The following is a 14,826-nucleotide window of genomic DNA, read 5'->3' as shown; positions in this document are numbered from 1 at the left end:
CCTGAATCCAACACCCGATCTTACCTCTATGCAGTGAATCCTATGCGCAAGTGTCTGTAAGCCTGCCTTCGGGTGGCGGATAGTATGAGGGCTTTGCGTGGCCATTTCCCCGCCGAGAGGTTGTGTGCTCGGATCCATGACTACGTATTGTTCCATGCAGTAGTGGATGTGCGATGGACTGCCTGCGGCCCGTCCCTCGTAACGCCCACTTTTTGCCTTATTCTTCCTCATTTTTCTTGTTCCGCCCCCTACCCTGCCCTCTACGCAAGCCACACCCACACTCTGCATGTGTCTCGTGCAAGGCCTCTCGCAGTGACATACCGAGCGTGCGCAAAGTCCCCCCAAAAGTATGAAAAAGTGCAGCGCAATCAATTCCATGAATCGACAAATGGGATTTTGCATGCAGTTTGGATTTTTCGCACAGATAATTCCATGAATCGGATCCAATATGACTAAATTTCCCATCATTGGTTGAAATGACCAAATTGCCCATAATTGGTTGAAATGACATTTGGCCATAGATATGAGTTAAGTGATGCCTATTGAGGATCATCTAGATGGGCAATATTCTGTTACTATCATTAAAGTAATGAAATAACTTGTGGGTACTAAAGGTAAACACAAGTAGAAAGGAAGTTTATGCCTTAAGTACAATGAAAACATGTTACAATCTTTGATTTATTTGAGAATATTATGCAAATAAATTCAGAAAAAATGGGTGCTAGATTTACATTTAAGTAAAGATTTGAGTTGTGTAGTTCTTGTTAGTGTTAGTAACCATTTTGGTGACGCAGCACATCACGTGGTTGACTTATGTCATCTTAACGTTTGCAAAGGAACCATACATTTTAACAATGTGGCAAAGAGATCTATATTGTGTAGCTGTTGCTAGTTTGGAAAAGTGGTCATTTTAGTGACACCACAAATAACGAGACTGGCATATGGTGTTCTGTTGTTAGTAAAAGAACTGCACATTTTCACAGATGAAGCATAGTGTTTCAAAAGGGGCCAGGACAAGGACAAGATTCAATTCAAATGTGAGTGGTAAAGTAACTTTTAACAGAATCAATAGCTTTAAATTAATTGATGCAGATATATTAACATGGACTAATCGTTCTTTAGATTTAGGATGTAGATATCTGATGTGGAAATGACATAAAGAACAAATTGATATTTTCTTTGGTGTGGAGCAAAATTTAAAATATAATAAATTAATGAAAACTGTTTCCAAATTATATGTAAAGAGGTGAACTGAATGTTGAACCTTGGACTCTGAAGGTGGAGAGGTAGACTCTACCTTTGGTTGAGGTTGGTAATTACTTTACATGGTTTTATGAAAGTAGCTTGTACTTATAGTTGTAACATGAACATAATAGATGTTTGTATCAGGCTGTTTTTTTTATACATTTCTTTCATTTTGTACATCATTTATTTTCCCTGATGAAACCATGACCACAGATTTAAGATGTCATACGTCAGAACTAGTCGGACAGATTGTATATTGGGCGATACCATCATTATACATAGGTGACATTTGTTTTTAATTAAAACATATGGACAGATTGTGTATTGGGATACATTATTACTGTACATAGGTAAAATTAATTCTTGACAAAAAAATGGAAAAAAGAATTTCTTGATGATTGGCAGGAATCCATTTTGCATGAATAAATATAATTTCAAAATATGAATTGTAGATACACATTGAAATTGTTTGTAATACTGAGTATGACGAACACAGGTACATGATAATTTAAGTTTGTAAGTTTAAGTTGGGGAAAGTTAGCGGTAGGATTTTGGAACAGCTGACATTTTAATACAACATGTACATTATAATTGCTAGCTGTATATATTTATCATTAAATGAATACTTATTATGAAAATTATGGCATCTAATACCATGAACAAATGATGTTAGATTCCAAAAATGTCATTAGTATAATTTATTCCGAGCTATCCTTATTATTTTTGTATAAAGATTTAATGGAGTGTCCCATGTATATCTTGGTTAATTGGGACCCTTTCCTTTAAGGAAACATGTTCCTTAACTATTGGACCAGTGGGGAGTGTGGAGGGCAAGCTGTGCCCCCTGTCAGTATCTCCCTGCCTATGTACTCTAAAGAAATTACTACTAAGGATTTTGCTATAACAATCTGTTTTCCCAACAATAAGCAGACCCCACATTTTATCAGCAAGCAGTGCAAGCTTTAAAACGTATCTTGCTGGTAATACTTCGTAGTACCAAATATGCTTAGTAAAGCATCTAACAGTGTGCCGGCTAAGCACACTGAGCAAATGCCTCCAAGTGATATTGGTGAATTTAGCATCAGACATTCTGCTCTCGCGAGATCCTGGGTGAATGAAGAAAGAGTACAACTGAAAGTGCACATCTCTTCCCCCTCAGGCTGGGCATTGCCGGGTGGCAGCTAATCAAGGAAGGGGTTTCTGGAGATGTTTTGAAGGAGAGGAGTAATATATCTTCTACGGATTCTCTTTTGGTGAGTGTTGCATATTGCCCTTTTTCTCATATTCTCTTTAATCCCTTGGACAAAGATGCAGTCTGAGCCCTTACAGCATGTCATTCTCTGACAAGAGTGTGGGATCCCCTCTAGTGAGAATGAACATGGGTCAAATACCCTGTTATATGGAATCTATTCCACGCAGGAGGCTCTACAACCACGTTTAACTCACTGCATCTTTCAGATAGGAGAAAGAACTATTTGCATATCAGTCTGGTCTCACCCACAAGAGCAGGGTGTTTGACCCATGTTCGTTCTCAGTAGAGGGGCTCCCACACTCTTGTTTAATTTCTAAAACCTGGGATTTCACCCTAATTAACCATGGGTAATCCAGATGTGGACCCCTTGATCACTGTGCATTATAGAGGCTCAGCTTCACCTCACTGAGGAGGCCCATTAAAACTCATTATAAGACAATGGTTACAGACCCAGAAAAAGAAATGGATCGGAACCCAAAGAGGCACAGAAGCAGCTGCGAAATAGAATGGCATATTTGTTAATACAGAGCCAGCGCCGAAACATAACAACAGTACCAGAATAGAATGAACGCACTGCTGTGCTTTTCTCAGAATAATTTCAGATGAATATTGTAACAGAATAATATCTTTGCTACAAGAACCAAATATAAATATACCAGCATGAAACTGTGCCTTTAAGAACTACAATATTGCTGGAAAAGAACTCACGTAGTGTCATAAAATATTCTCAAACATGTCAAAGCTGGTATAATGGGGGGCCCTGAAAACTGGAACATGCTAAGCATAACAAGTGTATTCAATCTGAAGGTGGATGCATGCACGCTCATTTGTAATACTTTAACCTGTGCTGTTGTGTTCTTTTTTCAGTCCAAATAACTATAGTTCAGCTTACAATTCTCTAACCTTTTTTCAACAACAAAAAATAAAGTGTACACCACACTCTTCTGTGCATTGGTGTACCATTTTTTGTATGTACCTCGACACAAGTGTGGAAAGCTGAGTGGGTTAATGCATGCGTTGTTTGCAGGAATATCTGTCAGAAATCAAATCCCAGCCTTTCAGACTCAACCTTTAAGCCCTCTGTGGTCGAGTATAATGCCATTATATGCGGCACCCGTGATATTTTTGATCTACAGCTTTTTACAATACCGCTTTTGTTGTCACACTTGTCACAAGATTGTGGTGACAACTGTAATATAAACCAAGTTATGGTAAACCCATGTCAAAAGACTACAGAGTTACAGGCCCTACATTCCAATTAATCCCAACATGCCTTTCAAACAACTTGCCAATAACAGCAATCAAAATTCAGGTACTGAGATGGGAGTGGGGTAGGCGGGTGTCAGACCACACCCATAAGTGAGCTCAACGTGCTCCAACTCCTGGGTAAAAAAATGTATTGTATTGAGAAATGACTCAGCTATTCATGTCTGTGACAGATCTGCTTCTGCTACTGGAAATCTCCAAGACTTGAATACATTTTAAGTGCTCTAGTAATTGGATTCTGCCATGAAAGTCTGAGTTATTGTTATGTTTTATAGGTAGTGCTCAAATCCATATGTACACAGAACAGCTGTGGAGCCCAGTAGTTTAGTCCAGGAAGCTTTGTTATACATATATACACTATGTAGTATGTACAATACCATTTCAGGTAGTCAGAAGTGGACATTACAGGTACAGACCCTCCGGCCATCGTTTCACTCCCAGCTCATGCCCCCAACTGACACCCATGAACGCTCACACACACAGATTGACTCAACATTCTCCTGAGCTGTCTATCATGCATACATCAACATTCCATCCGCATGCACTACTGGCCAGTGATACAATACAAGACTAACTTACATTACAACATCTCCCTTCCATAAACATTCACACACCTCAAGATCTCCCTTCCATACAAAACCACACACACAACATTTTTTTACCACAACCTTCCATCCGGAACTGCCACTCCCAGAATACAGAGTCTGCCACACTCTGGCACAAACACCTAAAGGTAACTACTAGAAACTAATCACAGCATAGAAGTGGGGAAACAAAAAAGGGGGGACCACGGATTGCCCAACACCGGACCCGGATGCACTGCAAGACATCAATGCAGAGCAAGAGCAAAACATTGCCGCAGAAGTCCACCAACTAACATACTGGGAGGGTGGTATTACCCATGACAGGAATAACAAACACAGAAGGGGCACATCATCCACCAACTTCCACACTCACATTTAAGACACAAACATCTGCAAGGGCCACAACACATAACACCACTTCACATGACAACGGGCCAACATCAATCATAGCATTTATGAATTCTTTTTTTAAAAAGTTATCTTTATTTATTAATTTCAGAATAAGCATATGAAGGCATTACAGAATACGTTTTGAACAATATAAGTGCAATACTATGCATCCTAACATATTCAGCTACTAAACAACGCATAGGCCCCAGAAATGCAGAAATGATTCATAGATTAATTGATTACATTCTCATTGGGGCAACAATCAAAATTCCTAAATAGCAATAAATTAATTGCAAAAACAATTATCCTATTTTTCACACTTAGACAAAAACACAAAATAAACACTTACACACACACTGATAACAACAAAAACAACACCTCTTTTTTCCATAACCTGACTGCTTAGACTAACGAGTTATTCAATCTGGTGTACCACTATCATATAATTCATTAAATGGCATCCAAAGGGCCTGAGAAACCTCTACCTTACCCTGTCTTTGAAACATTACCCGTTCAAAATCAGATAATATCAAAATATCATTAATCCAACTCTAAACTTGTAGTGTCTTCCTGCTTTTCCATACTCTCAAAACCTGTTTAGCCGCTATCGAGCATTTACACAACGCCCATTATTCGATATTTCTTGGAAAATTGATAGATAAGATCATATCTAGTATGTCTAATACCTGGCACCAGAAGGAATGCACTCAGGGACAGTACCATAGCATATGAAATAACAACCCTTTCTCTCTACTACACCCCCAACACATATAACCATCTACCAACCCTAATTTGTACTTGCGCTCAGGTGTTCAATATAACCGTCCTAAAATGTTTTGATATATAAGTTTTAGCTTGAGGTCTAACTTACTACTGTATCCAACCTGCCACATGTGTCTCCAAATTTCCATCAGTAATAACACGTTTGACACAGGAGGATAGCTCACAAGCAATAAGCTTGTCTTGGAAGCAAGAAGATGGGAGCAACACAAGTTTGATCCCTGGATCTGCGCTTAGAAACCTCTGGTTATTAAGCTCGTTATAAATAACAGATTACAATTACAATTACCATACTGAGCGCCCCTCTGTGCATTTATGAATTCTTAAAACATTACAACAGTTATTTAACAGTTTCACTTTCAATAGTGCTCAGTGTTTTACAAAGTGGTGTTGGTGTGTGTGTAACCAGATGTTCCTGCTGACCATTAGGTAGTGATTGATCTTACCAATAGCCACATATTAGACCCTTCCTGTATACTTGCTGCTGGACAACAGTCATTGGCCTTCAAGCAACATGATAGGAGAATTGGGGCATCACTTTTAGAAAGTAGCCCAGCTGGTGTGTTCACTAAAAAGTGTAAACACGCTTTTGGTTGTCAAATCTACAACAAATGTAATATCTGTGTACAAATTGGAGGGAATATTTATGACTACTTCTGGAATATGTCCTGCAGAGGATATAATGCACAAAAGGTTTCATCACATTAGCATTGGCCATTTTGGGATAAAAACCAGGAATCTTTCGGATCCTCCGGGCCCAGGTACCTGCTCACCCTGCCACCCTCCCGCACTTCCTCCGGGCCACCCCTTGCACTGGGGTCTGTATCTGTACCCATACAGCCCCCCTTTTTCTTCCTGCACTTATCAGACCTACCCTGTCTGCTGCCTTAAACCTAGCACTTGCAAATTGCTGGCTGCACTACCACTGTTTGTTGCCTTTATTATTTATCTATTGTTATTTATCTGTTTCTGCTCTGCTTCATACTTTCCACGTCTCCCCCTTCCGTACACTTTTCCCTCCCCCTCTCCCATGCACTTGCCCTTTCTCAATGTCACCGGGCCTAGTATGATCGCTGTTTTGTTCTCCCCTGTTCCCCCCCTTGCCTTGTCGCGCTCTGAAACACTTGTGTACGAGCACGATAGAAATACAATATCAATATCAATGGAATCTATTCAAAACAATACTTAAAATCTCCAGTCTCATCAGCCATCAGCTTCATAATATAGACACAGAAGCCTGCATTCAGATGCAGAGAAGTTACACACAATTACCAGACGCTTGATTGAAGAGGATAATAGCGGGAGGAGATTTAAATCTGCCCCGCCAGCAGCTGCAGCACTAACCAAGTCCCCAGTTTGAAAATTCCCCCAACAAACAGTAGTTACAACTTATTACTCAAAATTGTTAGTCTATCCTTCTGCATTACTTTCATGGCCCCTTTAATGTATTGTGGGCTGTCATGTATTAACATACAACTTCAAGCTCCTTCCTACAAGTCATTGTTGCCACTCCTCGTGCTACTGTGTCCACCTTTCTAGATGAACGGCAGTAGTGTATGTTTTGCTTCCTGTTCACACCATCTGTAGCAGCCCATTGGATCACATGGTTCAACTGGGTCTTGCAGAAATGCCATCCCACCAAAAGCTGATTACAGGAATCAGCTTTCCTGGGAGAGGGGTGGTAATATATAGAGACCAGAGCGTACCATACTGAGTGCCCCTCACCAGAAGCACCTTCAGCCACAGAGGCCAGGCTCTCGTCGTCATTCAGACGGCATTCCCAGGGCCGTCACGAAGGGGTGCAGGGGGGACAAACTGCCCCGGGCCTCGCACTTGCGGGGGGCCTCATGGCCCCCTCTCCTAAGCAGAAGGCAGCATAGTCCACCCGTGTCCTTTTATTCACATGTGGGACTGTGCTGCCCCTGCAATGATTTTGCTGTTTGTTGTGAAGCCGTTTGGCTCCACAACAAACAGCAAAATAATGGGAGCCAGCAGGGCTCAGAAGTGAGCTCTGCTGCCTCCCGTTATTTAGCTGACAACGTGGACATGCTGACTGACAAGAGAGGACTCCTCTCCTGTCAGTCAGTGTGTTCACGTTGCTCAACATGACCACGCTGACTGATGGGAGAGGAGTTCTCTCCTGTCAGGCAGCATGTCTACGTGTTGGCTGCGTGGATGCTTTTGAAGGGTGCATGGAGGGGTGCAGGGGGGACAAACTGCCCCGGGCCTCGCGCTTGCCGGGGGCCTCACGGCCCCCTCTCCTAAGCAGAAGGCAGCATAGTCCACCCATGTCCTTTTATTCACACGTGGGACTGTGCTGCCCCTGCAATGATTTTGCTGTTTGTTGTGAAGCCGTTTGGCTCCGCAACAAACAGCAAAATAATGGGAGCCAGCAGGGCTCAGAAGTGAGCTCTGCTGCCTCCCGTTATTTAGCTGACAACGTGGACATGCTGACTGACAAGAGAGGACTCCTCTCCTGTCAGTCAGTGTGTTCACGTAGCTCAGCATGACCACGCTGACTGATGGGAGAGGAGTTCTCTCCTATCAGGCAGCATGTCTACGTGTTGGCTGCGTGGATGCTTTTGAAGGGTGCATGGAGGGGTGCAGGGGGGACAAACTGCCCCGGGCCTCGCGCTTGCCGGGGGCCTCACGGCCCCCTCTCCTAAGCAGAAGGCAGCATAGTCCACCCGTGTCCTTTTATTCACATGTGGGACTGTGCTGCCCCTGCAATGATTTTGCTGTTTGTTGTGAAGCCGTTTGGCTCCGCAACAAACAGCAAAATAATGGGAGCCAGCAGGGCTCAGAAGTGAGCTCTGCTGCCTCCCGTTATTTAGCTGACAACGTGGACATGCTGACTGACAAGAGAGGACTCCTCTCCTGTCAGTCAGTGTGTTCACGTAGCTCAGCATGACCACGCTGACTGATGAAAGAGGAGTTCTCTCCTGTCAGGCAGCATGTCTACGTGTTGGCTGCGTGGATGCTTTTGAAGGGTGCATGGAGGTAAGGTAAGTGTTTTTTATTTTAAATTAAATGTGTATATACATATGTGTATTTAAATTAGTATGTGTATGAATGCATGCATGCATGTTGGTGTTTATGTTTGTGTCAATGCTGTGTTTGGTTTTATGTATGCATGCATGTATGAAGTTGTGTAACTGGGGGATGAATGCATGGGTGAAAGTGTTTTATGTGGGTGTGTGTTCAGCCCCACGCCTAAATGTAGCCTCCCTGGGGGCCACCTTTTTAAGGGGTGGTTTCATGGCATCAGAGGTGCACCTAGGCTAAAATGTCAGGGAGGGGCTAACACTTCAAATGTTGGGAGAGGCGCTAACTTCAGAGGCTGCGAGGGGTGGGTGAAAATGTACTTGTGTGGGGTCATCTAACATCTTTCCACATTGGAATTAGACTATCCTGGGGAAGCTTTAATGTTACAAGCAGCTAACTCTCACCCCCATTTCTGAAACATCACACTTAAGTACTTCTGTGAAAATGAGATGTCTCATGTCACCACTTCCCTTCTAATCACTCCCCTGGCATGCAAGTGCTAACCCCACATCACAATTTCAATTACCTAAAAATGTATGCTTATGAATGCAGGTGCCAACAGTGAAATGTTTTATGTTAGTAATTGCAGGGCCTCTGTTAACAGTGAAGCCCAGGCCCCGTTTAATGTCTGTGGGCGTCATTACGAGGTAGGAGGTAACCATACCACTATTAGCGGCATGGCTACCCCCTTACTGGGTACCGGGTCCGGGTTCCTTGAATGAGGAATTACCAGCCCATTCTGACCTTGGAGGGCCTGGTAATTCCTCATTCAAGAAACCCAGATCCGGTACATTCCCATTCCCATTCGAGCCTCCATAGGGCTCAATGGGAATGGGGAGCATGCTAACAACCGGCCCGTAAATAAAGTGCATGTTGATAGCATGCTGGGCTGCGCGCGGGACCCGCTAAGTCCGCCTGGTAAACCTGGCCTCATTAACCCCCTACCGCCATGGTTCTATGACCCCCTGTGTCTTGTTCCATCTGGCCACGCTCTGTTGGTCAGCCCGGCAAGGGCTTGGTGACAGCTTTGAAAGTGGATAGTGAATGGGGTCAATAAACCCATTGCGCTGTCGGTCTCCCCACTGAGGGATGGCATTTGGCCCTTTCAGCTTTTACAGTTGATAAGTCCCCCAAGTAGTTTCCCCTATATTGTCAGTTTTATGACACAGAAACCTACTGATATTCTGCAGCTTTTAACCACCTTGCTGCATTATTTTGACTTCATTATTGATTTAAGCACTCCACAGGTGCCTTGGACTATTTTTCCAATCAGTAAGACAAGGGTTGCCCCCAAACATCAAAAAGAAATGGGCCCCACCAGCCCTGACAAATCTTCAGCCAGCCCTGCTCGCACTTCCCTCCAAATTCCCTGAGCCCAGCTAGGAAGCCAAATAGCTATTGCACCTTCCCTTTGGCCACTAGTCGTACCTTTCACCCCAATTCAGAGGCTGTTTACTTTCATAATACTATGCTAGTCTCTGGAGAGGCGGGCTATCTAAAAGCTAAGACCAGAAGTTAAGACTTTGGTTTTATCAAAGTGAGTCTGTTGATATCGCATGGATAGGTTTTTGTGTTCTGCATGTTTGAAACTGATGCCGCTCCTTAACGATCTGCTCAATGGTGTTGCGCCACTGCACAGCATTCTTTTTGTTTGGGTTATTCGGTGTGCCACCAATAAGCCAAAACTATTGCTTTAGTGAACAGACAGAGATGGAAATAGACTTTTTTTTGGGACATCCCTCCTACCGCAGTGAAAGAGGGTCCAGCGATGGGAGGATTAGGAGCGTGTAGGGCAGATATTTAAGTCACCCCATGAATATTTGCCTCTTCCCCTCAGAGGATTTATCATCAGCAAAGTTCAAAATCTGCACCCCTTTTAAACCTAAAAAAAAGCACATACATTTTTCCCGTACAGTGCAACATTGACAAGTGATTTCACAGGGCTCCCGCTCAGACCCTCAAGTGGTTTTATGGGGAAGTGTCTCACTTTGGAACCTAGCAACCACGGTTCGAATCCCTGCCCAACATAGTTTAAAGCATGAACACACCACAGCATTCTAAAATAAACATATAGTGCACATAGATTTCCCAGATTGTGGAGCTGTATCTGAGATTTGTTGAGTCATTTTTTGCGAGATCCTGGATCTGGGAAGATCCGTCGCAATGACAGGATTGAGAAAGAAATGGTATATGAGGAGGGACACACAGCTTGTAGATGTTGTTTAGTTATTTGCCCACATATTGACTTCTCATGGCCAAGCTAATCCCTATGGAAATTCTCATCCAGTTCCTGCCCTCCCCACCCAAAACATCTCATTGGAACTCTGAGCTAGCTTTAAACAAGCCTTGCCATCAAACTTTGTCCTCAATGTGACTGAAAGTGTTTTCTCAAAGGAGGCTTCTGAGAGTTAATGACTTCATTGCAATTGTAAACACAGAACTGGTGTAATAAAAATGTCTTGATCAGGTCTGCCTTTGGCCACTCAATTTAAAAGCACACTGCATGTCTTTAGCTGAAGTCGTGTTAAAAACAAGCATTGGCAAAGCCAACCGTTTTGGCTTGTGTATAAGTATTCGGCAATTTCCAGGCACTGCTATTAGTTGCTCTTGAACTGAAACCATTTTGCACCTGGCACCATCAACGGCCAGCTAATACCAATACAAAGTGTCTTTCCCATGCCTTCACGAAAGCCCAAACGGTTAGCATTGCCAATGCACTTTTTTGCTTTACCCTTAATGGACAGGACTATACATCAAGGTTAAAGCAAACATACTAATTGGCTAAATTGGCCAACATAGAATTTAGGCCAATATAGCCAGTAATAACACTAATGGTGCACAGTCAGCCTGGACATACTTTCTGTGGCATGGCATTTTTACTGGCTGGGAGTTTCTGTGGCATGGCATTTCTACTGGCTGGGAGTCCGTACATGGTAATAATGGCACATATCGATGCAGCCGGCATGGACATACATGAGAACAAGCATGAATATATTTTTATACTAGCATATGTTGTGTAGAAAGGTGGCATGAAATGTATTGTAAAATGTTTTTGTGCACGGTTTGTGATTTGCAGCTATTGGGATTTTCCATGTGCTTGCATAGAAAGCCAATTGCAAACTGTATGGATTTCTACCCAATTTTGCAAAGAAAGTGCTGTAAAATGCATAATTTTTCACCCAATGTTTCAAACATATTCTTGGGAGTGAGAACCCCCCTCAAGCAACCCTTGTTTGGTTTCGTCTCCCTTACTGTGCTCTGTTGATCCTGCATAATTGGCACAAACATTTAAGCCTCAAGTTCAGAAATGTACCAGCCTCCACTGTACATCATTTGTTACTGTGTATCATGTGTGTTTTAATGTGCACACAGGGTCAGGTGGCTCCTTAATGATATGATATGGCATTTATAACGCACCTGTACACAAGTCTTTCTAGGCACGGCAAGGCAGGGAGGGGAAACAAAAAGGGAGGACAAAACACTGATCTTACTAGGCCTTGTGTCATTAAGATCGTGCAAGAGCAGGGAAGGGGGAGGGGAGAAGTGCAGAGGGTGGGGTAGGATGGAGAAGTGCAGGAAGAAAGGAGAAACAAGACTGCAGACAACAGGTGGCAAGTGCAGGTACTCATAAGTGCTGCCAACTGGTGGAGAATAAGTGCAAGAGAGGGGGCTGTAGGGTTACAGATACAGACAACAATTGCAGACGAACCATGAGGCAGTGCGGGATTGTAACTGGACAGGCAGGGACCTGGGCACAAATTCAGAGGGTAAGCAGTGCATGGATCAGGCAGGTGATCAGCAAGGAAGAAGAAGAGAGAAGGCGGAAGCAAAGAGACAGGTCTTGAGTTGCTTCTGGAACCGGAGATGGTTCTGCTCAAGCTTCAGAGAGGCAGGGAGGCTGTTTCCAGAGAGAGGCCCTAGCAGAAGAAAGAGATCTGCCCCCAAATCTTTGCTTGGAAAAGTGACTGACCCTCAAAGAGTTGGAGGTGGCAGAGCCTCATGTCATCCTATATATATTTATGCATATGATGCAAAAGTTAGTCTGGCATAAACCTTTCTTCAGTAGAGAAATCTAACTTTGCTGTAGTTGATTTGGAGTTATAGTAATAAACCATATTTGGGAACTTGCACTCAAACTCTAGGACATATTTCTCGAGTCTCCTGTTTGAGTAGGTGCTGCCGCTGGCCCAGTGCAAAATTTTGTAAGGGGGCCTCACCAAATGTTTTGCCCCGGGCCTCACCACATCTTGTGACAACCCTGGGCATTCCCATATCATGTGACACCCCAGGCAAAAGCCTAGTTGACACAGTGGAATGCTACGGCTACTCTGCCGTTTCCTTCTCAAATCACACAGGTGTCTACTCCTTTGAATTCCCCATGAGCTTTCTGGATGATTGATAAACTCTTGGGACGTTTAAATCATGCGATTTTGGGCTCCGACGTTCTGCTGCTGTGCCTGTGGCTCGCAGTAATGGAAGGTACAGCCGTAAAAAGGACACGTCTTCCATGACAGCACATGTCTTTCTATATGTAGCAAGAGGAGGGTCTTTCTTTCCATACCAAATTCATTTGAGAACTGTGTCAACATACCATTGCCCACGCCAGCCGCTTTCCTAAAGTCGAGCTGCAGGGTAAGAGTGCCACATATGATATGATACGATTGGTTATTTATAACGCGCTTAATACCCAGAGGTTTCTAAGCGCGGACCCGGGAATCGTACCTGTGGTGCTCTGTGTCCTCTCGCTTCCAAAGCGGAGCACTTTGCCCCTGAGCTATGCTCCCGAGTGTTGCTCCGTCGTCTCACATATATTCTTAAATGATCTGTTGCCCATTGCCCCAGAGAGATAACAGTAATTTGTTATCTATCACCCACCGCCCCCTTCGTCACATATAGTACAGGGAAAACGACGAGCTACGCTCCTTCCCTTTGCGTTCATCATGTCAGCCCACCATGAGATGAACACGCCCTCACCCATCCTGTTTAGATACTTCGGAAAGTGGTATCAAAATGTGTGTTGTATTGGATGGTGGCCAGTCATAATTTCGAAAAAAAAATGTCGACAGACAAAAATGTCGACAAAAAAATGTCGAAAAAAAAATGTCTACTTTCGTTTTTTTTAAATTATATATTTATTTTAGGGGTTCGGGAGTTAAAAAAAAGGGAACAATTAAAAAAAAATTAAAAAAGGGGGTTGGGGGGGAACCCCCCCATTTAAAAAAAAATGCATTGAAAAAAAAAGTCGACATTTTTTTTTTCGACATTTTGACTTTCGACATTTTTGTTGTCGAAATTATCACTATAAACCGTATTGGATTACAAGAGACTCCTGGTGAAACCTCTACCCAGGGGAGTTGCTAGGTCTGGAAAAGACCCGGGGCTAAGCTGATGTCGTAACTGTTGGGACTGGGGGCTAGCTAGTCTTTTGGCTGAAGCTCCTGAGATTCTATCCGGAGCTACAACCAAAAGATCAGGGGCTATAGCCCCCTTATCCCGCCCACCCCCTAACAACGCCCCTGCCTTGAAGCGGCACATACAGCACATGATTGGCTAGGTTTGGATTCGTTTTGAGAGCCAGGATGCCCGTCTAAACAGGAATAGCCCACAAACACATTAAAATCTGCCCAGGCTTGCCCATTACACAGATCATCTAACTGCTCTGCAGAGACTCTTGTCACACACATGTAACACCACGCAACCTTTCCTATGAAAACATACAGACCCCTACCGAAATGTACTAAATAAGCATGAGCATATTGTCTTACAGGTAAACAGACGTGTTGCTGTCTGATTTTTATCACCACTGTTAGTATCTGCAGATTTAAAGGAATATAATGCAAAGTGGTGTTGTATCGACGTCTGCCATTTTGTCAGCTGCTTGGTGCAAAAGGTGGGGTTATTCACTATGGTACTCCTGTCTGCCATGTTATAATTGATAAAAGGGCCAGCAATGGACCAAAGAAGGCCCGAAGGTAGGAAGTTGTGCAGTAGAGATCCAGTCAATAGCTATGAGGCCGAAGTGTATACACTAGTGATAGACAGCAAAGAACATTCGAGAATAATTTCAGAGTTCTTGGCCGCTGCTGTCCTCGGGCAATGAAAGACCTTTAAGGCCTCTTGTGATTTAATAGGTTCTGTTGACGTATTGCAAGAAGGAATAACAGAAGAAGAAGGATATATGTTTTTAATGGGTTTTTTTCGTCAAAAGTCCTCTGATAGCTGGGAGCATTCATTTTACAGACAAAGGTGTCTTTAGGGGAATTA

The sequence above is a fragment of the Ambystoma mexicanum genome, chromosome 6q (assembly GCF_040938575.1).
Source record: "Ambystoma mexicanum isolate Mex_15411 chromosome 6q, UKY_AmexF1_1, whole genome shotgun sequence".
In the NCBI taxonomy this organism is placed as follows: Eukaryota; Metazoa; Chordata; class Amphibia; order Caudata; family Ambystomatidae; genus Ambystoma; species Ambystoma mexicanum.
Note: the sequence above shows the minus strand (reverse complement) of the source record.